Below are 10,067 nucleotides of genomic sequence, written 5' to 3'. Positions count from 1 at the left end.
TGGCTCCCGGCCCAACAGCGAGGTCCAGCTGAGATCAGTGGACACGTGGTCAGCGGTGCTCCAGGGTGGGCCCCGTGTCACCAGTAAATGGCAGTGTCACGATGCAGGCCAGCAGGACTCAGCCTGGCAGATTGCTACAATCAGCGGGGACACACCGACCCATGAACACTCCCGGCCCTGGGTCAGGCAGACACCCGAACAGGCAGACAACTGCAGAGAGCAGAGCCCACGGCACAGACAAGGAGCACCCGTCCCCGGGCAGGGAAGGGGCCCCATCTCAGGGGGCACCCTTGGGATTCCCCAGCTTAAGCATAAAGAGGCTTCAGGCACAGGTGGGAGGAACAGACTTGGAGCTGCTTTTAAGTCATGCAGGGCAGGACACGCAGGTGAATGAAGGCCAGATGGAATGTACCGTAGAAAACAGAGTGTCTGGGGAACAGACGGGCTTGGGCGGAGCCGAGCCCAAGGGGGCTGGGAGTCCGGACTCATAAACCCTGTATGTCTCTCTCCCTTCTCGGCCTCCTAATCTACTTAACCCCCACTCTGCAGCTTGACGCCGCCTGTCCTCCGCATCTCCACACTCGGACCGGCCACTCATTCACAGATATTTGCTTAGCACCTGCCTCTGGCCAGGTCGTGTTCCAGGCACGGGACAGCCGTGAGGAGACAGACAATAACCCCAGTCCGTGGGGAGCAGAAACTCTACCAGAGGCCAGATGCACCGCTCATGTGGCCGAGCCCCGGCCTTGCCCTCCTCACCCACCGGCCGGCCCTGCTGGAGCTCCGGGCCCAGATGCAGTTCAGTCTGAGCATCCCCCCCTCCTCCAAGAAGGCGCCTCTCTGGGCTCGCCGCCCGTCAGCCCCTGCCTCCCCGAGTCCTGTGTCCTTCTCGGCACAGACCACCATCTGAAACGGCCTCCCCGCCACCTGCGTGGCCTCAGTGTACCTGGCGATCTCACGTCCTCGGTGAAGGAAGGTCCCGGCTGCCCTCACGGCTTTCTGCTGAGTTCCCACCACAGATTCCCGTCCCGACTGCCTGGAAGGACTCTCCAGACGGGTGTGGGGCAGGGGCTCAGTGGGGCCCGAGAGAGTGGACCCCCTGGGCCGCTCCAGTGGTCAGGGCAGACAGGGACCTCCCAGTAGTGGCTCGGACCGGCCGGCAGGCCGATCAGCTTCCTTCTCCCTGGGACCACGAGGGGCGAGGCTCTCATCGCTGCTCAGGGTCGTGGCTGCCCAGGAAGGGCTGTCAGTTCCACAGTCCTGAACACCCTGTGGGCTGTTACACGTTTTACCTGTGTGATCTCAGCTCCCTCAGGCAGAACACTCTGGGCTACACACTTGGAAGAATCTACTGAAGTGATTTCAGTTCAGTTCAGTCGCTCTGTCGTGTCCGACTCTTCGCGACCCCATGGACTGCAGGACACCAGGCCTTCCTGTCCATCACCAACTCCCGGAGTTTACTCAAACCCATGTCCATTGAGTCGGTGAGGCCATCCAACCATCTCATCCTCTGTCGTCCCCTTCTCCTCCCGCCTTCAGTCTTTCCCATCATCAGTCAGACATGACTGAGCAACTGAACTGAACTGATGCGACTGTGAATAAATGCAAGAGGAAGAAATCAAAGTCCTGTCCCCTTTATTTATCACACTTCCTCCTGACTGTGAGCCCTTCCTTCTATGAGCCCCTAGACTCCTCAAGGGGGGCAGGCACAGGTCTTGAGGCATGAGCCTGCTGGGTTCCCCTCTCTGCCGGCTGAGAATTGAAGCCAGCTTTCTATTTCCTCCAGACTCTGTCTCCATGTTCTTTTATTCAGCTTCAGCGGGCAGAGAAGGCCAAGATTGTGGTCAGCAACAATACCACTAACCTGATCATCAGGTTAATCTGAATTAACACAACGACGCATAGCCTACTGATTAGACTCACAAGCCTACTCCTCCTTAATCAATGACAACAGCCTCAATTTCTCATTAGTTTTCTCCCACTCCCTATGGACACCACCACTGATTTTAACTACATGGTTATGACCCCTTATACTAACCGTCAACACCATGTATTAAAAGAGTCTCTACCAGAAAAAATATATAAATATATATTATCACTGCTAGTCATACTATAATTACTTTAATTATAACATTTACTGCCATAATATTAATTCTTTTATATATTCTATTTGGAGCAACACTAGTTTCAACACTCATTATCATTACCCAAAGAGGAAATCAAGCAGAACACCTTAATGCAGGTCTCTATTCATTTTATACCCTAGTAAGTTCTCTCCCCCTCTTAGGAATACTTGTCTACATTCAAAATACAGTAGTACCTTTAATTATTATAATGCTGAGCCCGATCGGTATCCAACTCTTGATCCAATGGTTTCATATGGTTAGTATGCATAATTGCCTTTATAGTAAAAACACCATTTTATGGCCTCCACCGTTGACTACCTAAAGCACATGAAGAGGCCCCTATTGCAGGCTTCAGAGTTCTGGCTATGCTGCCAGCACTACTAAACTTTGGATGCCATGGTATACTACAAATTACGAATTACAATAATTTGAAACCCACTAACAGACTTCATAGGGTATCCACTCATTCTATTGTCCTTATGAGGCATGATTATAGCCAGCTCCATTTGCTTATGCCAGACAGACCTAAAATCACTCACTGCTTACTCTTCTGTCAGCTACATAGCACTTTGCTACCTTACCCGAACACCTTGAAGTTGTATAGGAGCCACAGCCCTAATAATTGCCCATAGTCTTACATCCTCACTTACAACAAATTTTTATCCTCAGCTCAGTTCAGTTGCTCAGTCGTGTCCAACTTTTTGTGACCCCATGAACCTCAGCACGCCAGGCCGCCTCGTCCATCACCAACCCCCGGAGCTTACCCAAACCCATGTCCATTGAGTTGGTGATGCCATTCAACCATCTCATCCTTTGTGGTCCCCTTCTCCTTCTGCCCCCAATCCTTCCAAGCATCAGGGTCTTTACCAATGAGTCAGCTCTTAGCATCATGTGGCCAAAGTATTGGAGTTTCAGCTTCAACTTCAGTCCGTCAAATGAACATCCAGCACTGATCTCCTTTAGTATGGACTGGTTGGATCTACTTGCAGTCCAAGGAACTCTCAAGAGTCTCCTCCAACACCACAGTTCAAAAGCATCAGTCCTTCAGCTCTCAGCTTTCTTTATAGTCCAACTCTCACATCCATACATGACTACTGAGAAAACCATAGCCGTGTCGAGACGGACCTCTGTTGGCAAAGTAATGTCACTGCTTTTTAAAATGCTGTCTTGGTTGCTCATAACTTTCCTTCCAAGGAGCAAGCATCTCTTAATTTCATGGCTACAATCACCATCTGCAGTGATTTTGGAGCCCTTTTTACACTGTTTCCCCATCTATTTGCCATGAAGTGATGGGACCAGATGCTATGATCTTCGTTTTCTGAATGTTGAGTTTTAAGCCAACTTTTTCACTCTCCTCTTTCACTTTCATCAAGAGGCTCTTTAGTTCTACTTCACTTTCTGCCATAAGGGTGGTGTCATCTGCATATCTGAGGTTATTGATATTTCTCCCGGTAATCTTGAATCCAGTTTCTACTTCCTCCAGCCCAGCATTTCTCATGATGTACTCTGCATATAAGTTAAATAAGCAGGATGACAATATACAGCCTTGACATACTTCTTTTCCTATTTGGAACCAGTCTGCTCTTCCAAGTCCAGTTCTAACAGTTGCTTCCTGACCTGCATACAGGTTTCTCAACAGGCAGGTCAGGTCGTTTGGTATTCCCATCTCTTTCAGAATTTTTCACAGTTTATTGTGATCCACACAGTCAAAGGCTTTGGTATAGTCAATAAAGCAGAAATAAATGTTTTTCTGTAACTCTCTTGCTCAGCTTAATTCCAATTTACCTATATTAGTTTTAGTATTAGCTGCAACGGGAAAATTTGCCAACTTGGGCTACACCCATAATTACCCTCAGCAATAGAGGGCCCACATCAGTCTCAGCCCTACTCCACTCAAGCACAATAGTAGTAGCTGATAAGTTCCTACTCATCCACCTCTAGCCTCTGACAGAAAGCTATAAATGTACCCCATCAGTTACATTATGCCTAGGGGCTATCACAACATTTATAGCAATATGTGCCATTACCCAGAAGGATATAAAAAAAAAAAATAAAAATCATTGCCTTCTACACCTCCAGTCAATTAGGCCTCATGATAGTAACAATTGGCATCAACCAACTCTACCCAGCATTCCTCTTTCTGCAAAAAAAAAATGCTCTTGTCTTTCTCAAAGCCATTCTATTTATGTAATCCAGATGATTCACAACCTAGATGATGAATAAGATATTCAAAAAATAGGAGGTCTATTTAAAGCTACACCTTTTACTACAACTGCCTTTATCATTGGCAGCTTAGCATTAACAGGAATGCCTTTCCTCACTGGATTCTACTCTAACGACCTAAATATTGAAACTGCAAATATGCCTTATACCAATGCCTGGTCCCCTCCACAAACTGCCACCTCACTCACAGCCGTCTCCATCATCCTCACTATCTTCTTCATGCTATTAGGACGGCCTTAGTTTTCTACTCTGAATATCATTAACAAGAACAACCCCCTCCTAATCAACTAAATGCCTACTAGTTGGAAGTATTTTTGCTGGCTTTATTATCTCCAACAATATTCCCCCAACAGCAGTTCCACAAATAACCATACCTTACTACCTCAAAAGAACTGCCCTGGCCCTGAATATTCTAGGCTTCATCTTGGCACTCAAAACCAGCAGTAACACAAAACCTCAAGTTCAACTATTCAAATGTATTCAAGGATATCATACACCGCGTGACCCCTTATTTAAACTTAACCAGCCAAAAGTCAGCATCCCCCTTCTACACTGAATCTGAGGAGAGGATATTTTGCCAAAAACCACCTCCCTCAATCAAATAACAATGTCTATATTAGTATCAGATCAAAAGGGGCTAATCACACTGTATTTCTTCTTTCTTTATCACCTTATTCATCAGCATAATTTAAATTTGCACAAGTAATTTCTGTAATAACAATTAATTATGACCAACTGGTAACATGGTTGGTCCCCCTTCTTAACAAGCTCATTTATTGCAGCACTTACTATAGTCCACTTACTATCTCTCCATGAAACAGGATCAAATAACTCAGTAGGAATTTCATCTGATATAGACAAGATCCCATTTCATCTATATTATACATTTAAAGACATCTTGGGTGACTTGCTACTAGTTCTGGCATTAAAAATACTAGTTCTATTTTCACCTGACCTACTAGGAGACCCAGATATCTACACCCTGGCAAACCTCTCAACACACCTTCACACATCAAGCCAGAATGATACTTCGTATTCACATATGCAGTCCTGTGATCAAGCCCTAACAAACTAGGCAGAATTTTAGCCTGAATGTTTTCTATCCTAATCTTAGTATTAATGCCATTACTTCATACATGCAAATGACAAAGCATGACATTCTGACCATTCAGCCAGTGCCTGTTCTGAATTCTGGTAGTGAACCTCTTAACACTTGCTTGAATTGGAGGACAACCAGTAGAACATGCCTTTATCATCACTCGACAACTAGTATCTATTACATGTTTTTCCTTATCATATTATCAATGCCAGTATCTAGCATACCTAAAATAATCTAAAATGAAGAGAAGTCTTCATAGTATATCCATGCTTCTGGTCTTGTAAACCTGAAGAGGGAAACAATAAAACTCCCTAAGACTCCTTGCACAAGTTTGTGTCAGTAACCAGTATTACTCCTTGATGGTGAACAGTAAATAAAAATAATCTAATATTAGATTATTAATTGCACTGTTAACCCAACAGAGGCATTCCCTCAAGCAAAGATGAAAAGAGAAAAAAGAACTCAGCAAACATAAACCCTGCCTGTTTACCAAAAACATCCTCTCTAGCATCACTAGTATTAGAGGCACTGCATGCCCAGTGACAATCGTTAAACAGCTGTGGTGCCCTGACTGTGCAAATGTAGCCTAATCATTGGTTCTCTACATAAGGACTTGTATAAATGGCCGCACAAGGGTTTTACTCTTACTTCTCATCAGTGAAACTGACCTTCCCATGAAGTCAGGTGAAAAAACCAATGAGACGAAAAGACCCTATGGAACTTAAATTAATTAGCCCCTCAAATAAAATTAAACCATTAAGGGATAACAGAACTTTTAATGAGCTAATATTTTTGATTGGGGTGACTTTAGAGAACAAAATATCCTACAAGTGACTTTTAAAAGCCAACACCTCCCAGTCAAATCAAATTATCACTTATTGATACAAGAAATTGATCAATGGAGCAAGTAACCCTAGGAATAATAGCACGGTCCCATTTTAGAGATCATATTAACACAGTGTTTACCACCGTGACGTTGGATCAGGACACCCGAATGGTGTGACCAGTATTAAAGGTTTGTTTTGTTCAACAATTAAAGTTCTACATGATCTGAGTTCAGAACAGAGTCATTCAGGTTGGTTTCCATCTATTATACAATTTTCCCAGTAGGAAAGGACAAGAAAAATAAGGCCAACTTTAAATAAGTGCCTTAAAATAATGAATAATTTTATCTTAATTGATAAGTAAAAATTTCCACCCCAAAACGGGCCTTATTTAAGGTGGCAGAACCTGATAATTGCATAAAACTTGAACCTGTATGATCAGAGATTTAAATCCTATCCTTAACAAGCTGTTCATAATATTCTAATAGTTATTATGCCCATCCTCCTAGCTATAGCATTCTTGACACTAGTAGAATGAAAAGTTCTAGGCTATACACAATTCTGAAAAGGCCCAAATGTTGTAGAGCCATACGATGCAGTCAAACTACTTATTAAAGAAGCCCTATGACCAGCCACATCCTCAGTTTCTGTACTTATCCTTGAACCTATCTTTGTTGTCAGCCTAGCTTTAACCATATGAATTCCTCTACCCAAACCATCAGTTAAGTCATTCAGTCATGTCTGACTCTTTGTGACCCCATGGACTGCAGCAGGCCAGGCCTCTGTGTCCACCACCAACTCCTGGAGTTTGCTCAAACTCATGTCCATGGAGTCCATGATGCCGTCTAACCCTCTCATCCTCTGTCGCCCCTTTCTCCTCCCGCCTTCAATCATTCCCAGCATCAGGGTATTTTCCAATGAGTCACTTCCTCACATCAGGTGGCCAAAGTATTGGAGGTTCAGCTTTAGCATCAGTCCTTCCAAGGGATATTCAGGACTGATTTCCTTTAGGATGGACTGGCTGGATCTCAGTGCTGTCCAAGGGACTCTCAAGAGTCTTCTCCAACACCACAGTTCAAAAGCATCAATTCTTCAGCTCTCAGTTATCTTTATAGTCCAATTCTTACATCCATACATGACTACTCTATAGTCCACCTCACACACCCATACATACATGAAAAACCATAGTTTTGACCAGAAGGACCTTTGTTAGCAAAGTAATGTCTCTGCTTTTTAATATGCCATCTACGTATTCTTTTCTTCTTTTCATTTCTTTCTTTTCTTCCAAGGAGCAGGAGTCTTTGAATTTCACAGTTGCACTCACCATCTACAGTGATTTAGGAGCTCAAAAATATAAAGTCAACCACTGTTTCCATTGTTTCCCCATCTACTTGCATGAGGTGATGGGACCAGATGCCATGATTTTAGTTTTCTGAATGTTGAGTTTTAAGCCAACTTTTTCACTCTCCTCTTTCACTTTCATCAACAGGTTCTTTAGTTCCTCTTCACTTTCTGCCATAAGAGTGGTGTCATCTGCATATCTGAGGTTATTGATATTTCTCCCAGCAATCTCGATTCCAGCTTGTGCTTCATCCAGTCCAGCATTTCTCATGATGTACTCTGCATATAAGTTAAATAACCATGGTGACAATATACAGCCTTGACGTACTCCTTTTCCTATTTGGAACCAGTCTGTTATTCCATGTCTGGTTATAACTGTTTCTTCCTGACCTGCATACAGATTTCTCAGGAGGCAGGTCAGGTGGTCTGGTATTCCCATCTCTTGAAGAATTTTCCACACTTTGTTGTAATCCACACAGTCAAAAGTTTTGGCATAGTCAATAAAGCAGAAGTAAATATTTTCCTGAAATTATCTTGCTTTTTCGATGATCGAGTGGTTGTTGGCAATTTGACCTCTGGTTCCTCTGCCTTCTCTAAATCCAGCTTGAACATCTGGAAGTTCATGGTTCATGCTCTGTTGAAGCCTGACTTGGAGAATTTTGGGCATTACTTTGCCAGCATGTGAGGTGAGTGCAGTTGTACCGTAGTTTGAGCATTCTTTGGCATTGTCTTTCTTTGGGATTGGGATGAAAACTGACCTTTCCAGTCTTGTGCCCACTAATAAGTTTTATAAATTGGCTGGAACATTGAGCGCAGCACGTTCACAGCATCATCTTTTAAGATTAGAAATAGCTCAACTGGAATTTCATCACCTTCACTAGCTTTGTTCATAGTGATGCTTCCTAAGGCCCACTTGATTTCACATTCCAGGATGTCTGGCTCTAGGTGAGTGATCACACCATCGTGATTATCTGGGTCGGGAAGAACTTTTTTGTACAGTTCTTCTGTGTATTCTTGCCATCTCTTCTTAATATCTTCTGCTTCTGTTAAGTCCCTACCATTCCTGTCCTTTATTGTGCCCATCTTTGCATGAAATGTTCCCTTGGTATCTCTAATTTTCTTGAAGAGCTCTCTACTCTTTCCCATTCTATTGTTTTCCTCTATTTCTTTGCACTGATCACTGAGAAAGGCTTTCTTATCTCTCCTTGCTCTTCTTTGGAACTCTGCATTCAAATGGATATATCTCTCTTTTTCTCTTTGCCTTTCACTTCTCTTCTTTTCAGAGCTATTTGTAAGGCCTCCTCAGACATCCATTTTGCCTTTTTGGTATTTCTTTTTCTTGGGGATGGTCTTGATCACTGCCTCCTCTACAATGTCACAAAGTTCCATCCTTAGTTCTTCAGGCAGTCTGTCTAGCAGATATCATCCCTTGAATCTATTTGTCACTTCCACTATATAGCCATAAGTGTTTTGATTTAGGTCATACCTGAATGGTCTAGTGGTTTTTCCGATTTTCTTCTATTTAAGTCTGAATTTGGCAATACGGTGTTCATGGTCTGAGCCACAGTCAGCTCCCAGTCTTTTTTTTTTTTTTTTGCTGACTGTATAGAGCTTCTCCGTCTTTGGCTACATAGAATATATTCAACCTGATTTCGGTATTGACCATCTGGTGATGTCCATGTGTAGAGTCTTCTCTTGTGTTGTTGGAAGAGGGTGTTTGCTATGATGAATGCATTCTTTTGGCAAAACTCTATTAGGGTTTGCCCTGCTTCATTCTGTACTCCAAGGCCAAATTTGCCCGTTACTCCAGGTATTTCTTGATTTCCTACTTTTGCATTCCAGTCCCCTTTAATGAAAAGGACAACTTTTGAGTTCCTGCAGCAGCCACTGCTCTTCCCCCAGCTTTCCCGGAGTTCGTAGAGCCGCCGTTTGGGCAGGCTCCGATCCCGGTGACAGAAGCCTCTGGCCAACACTTCCAGGATCCGGCTCCAACCGATCTGCCCAAGCTATACCTGCCTCTCCTGGTGAGTACTGACAAGAAGGGGAGGGAGACGTTGGAATTAAGCAGAGACCGCGCTTTGCCAGAGAGCTGGAGGGAACAAAAGAGAACAGACAAGAGACTTACAGTGCAAGCTGCTGCTCTGGGAAAGTCTAACTCGGGCCCTCCAGAAAACCTCATCTGCCCCAGGACACGACAGTCCTTCAGCCGGTCTCAAGGGAGGCCCTGGGCCCGTTACAGCCAAACCAGTGTGCCCGGCGCCAAGGTTTTGGCCACTGGAAGAATGAATGCCCTAAGGCAAGGAAGGAAGAGGAAGCTCCCTCAGTTGTGGGGCTTGCTCACTTGGAAATTAACTAGGGCTGCCAGGGCTCAGAGATATCAGGGCCCTCAGAGCCCATGGTAACCGTAAAAGTGGGGAACCAAAACATTGACTTAGTGGTGGATACAGGAGCAGA

This window comes from Dama dama, chromosome 23, assembly GCF_033118175.1.
Source record: "Dama dama isolate Ldn47 chromosome 23, ASM3311817v1, whole genome shotgun sequence".
Taxonomy (NCBI): domain Eukaryota; kingdom Metazoa; phylum Chordata; class Mammalia; order Artiodactyla; family Cervidae; genus Dama; species Dama dama.
This window is presented reverse-complemented; position numbering follows the sequence as displayed.